The sequence below is a fragment of the Sinocyclocheilus anshuiensis genome, unplaced genomic scaffold, assembly GCF_001515605.1.
Source record: "Sinocyclocheilus anshuiensis isolate Anshui unplaced genomic scaffold, SAMN03320099.WGS_v1.1 scaffold709, whole genome shotgun sequence".
Taxonomy (NCBI): domain Eukaryota; kingdom Metazoa; phylum Chordata; class Actinopteri; order Cypriniformes; family Cyprinidae; genus Sinocyclocheilus; species Sinocyclocheilus anshuiensis.
In genome coordinates, this window is record NW_015540926.1 from 873,128 (window position 1) to 874,192 (window position 1,065).

General features: G+C 50.5%; 1 protein-coding gene across 1 annotated transcript in view; it reads left to right on the forward strand.

Annotated features, from left to right (window-relative positions):
- Positions 1 to 1,065, forward strand: part of kndc1 (kinase non-catalytic C-lobe domain containing 1) — a 67,120-nt gene that overhangs the window by 64,083 nt on the left and 1,972 nt on the right. The window lies entirely within an intron of this gene.

Here is a 1,065-nt window from a genome sequence, read left to right on the forward strand (position 1 = left end):
GGACCCTCAGCTGGTTGTTGTACATCTGTAGCTCACAGCACACAGAATCAGGTCAATCACACACACATTTAGATACTTTTCATGTTTATGATTCAGTTTGGATTTCTGGAATTAAACTATTGTTTTATATTTGTGATTGAGTTGATGATTCATAGATGTTGCATTTATGAGTTTATGTTTCAGTGCAGCTGCTAGTATTGGTTACAAATAAAGACAATAGAAGCAATCAAAACCAACAAAAGAGCAATAATATGCAAGTGCTGTGACAAGTCTCAGTTAGTCTAATGCAGTACACATAGCAAGGACAAAAGAATAGAAAAAGAGTAGAGAACACTAGTGTTAGAGGGTCATTTTTTTTTAATTCAAAGAAAACAAGTTAGAATAGAAACAGAATAGAGAGTGCAAATGTCATGAGACTGTATATGCTCTGTCTGTCTCTTGTGTCTCAGTTTTACCCAGGTCCCAGTCCCTACCAGGGAGGACTCCTGTTCCCAATTATAGCCCACGGAGGGCTCCTGTTCCCGCGTTAAGCCCAGGAAGGGCTCATGCTCCCGAGTTAAGCCCAGGGAGGGCTCCTGTTCCCGAGTTAAGCCCAGGGAGGGCTCCTGTTCCCGAGTTAAGCCCCGTCTCCAGTGTCGGCTCCAGCCCCGGAGCTCGCTCCAGTGTTGGCTCCAGCCCCAAGACTCACTCCAGTGCCAGCTCCTCGAAAGCGCTTTGCTGTGCCTGCTGCTCCAGAGCACCCTCCAGTGCCAGCATCACGGAAGCGCTATACTGATCTCCAGTACCACCCTGGAAGGGCTCCAGATCCTCAGTTCCGCCCAGGAAGGGCTCATGTCCCTGAGTTAGGCCCAGGGTGGGCTCCTGCTCTGTCTGCTCCGCCATGGAGGTCTTCTGCTCCGTCTGCTCTGCCCTGGTGGGCTCCTGTTCCATCTGCTCCACCTTGGTGCCCTGCTCTGCCGGCTTTGCCTCAGTTCCCAGTCTCTCCATTTCCACATGGACCTGGCCCACCATCCCTCCCCCTGTTCCGCCTCCGCTCCACTACCCTCCTGGGTGGTATTGTGTTGG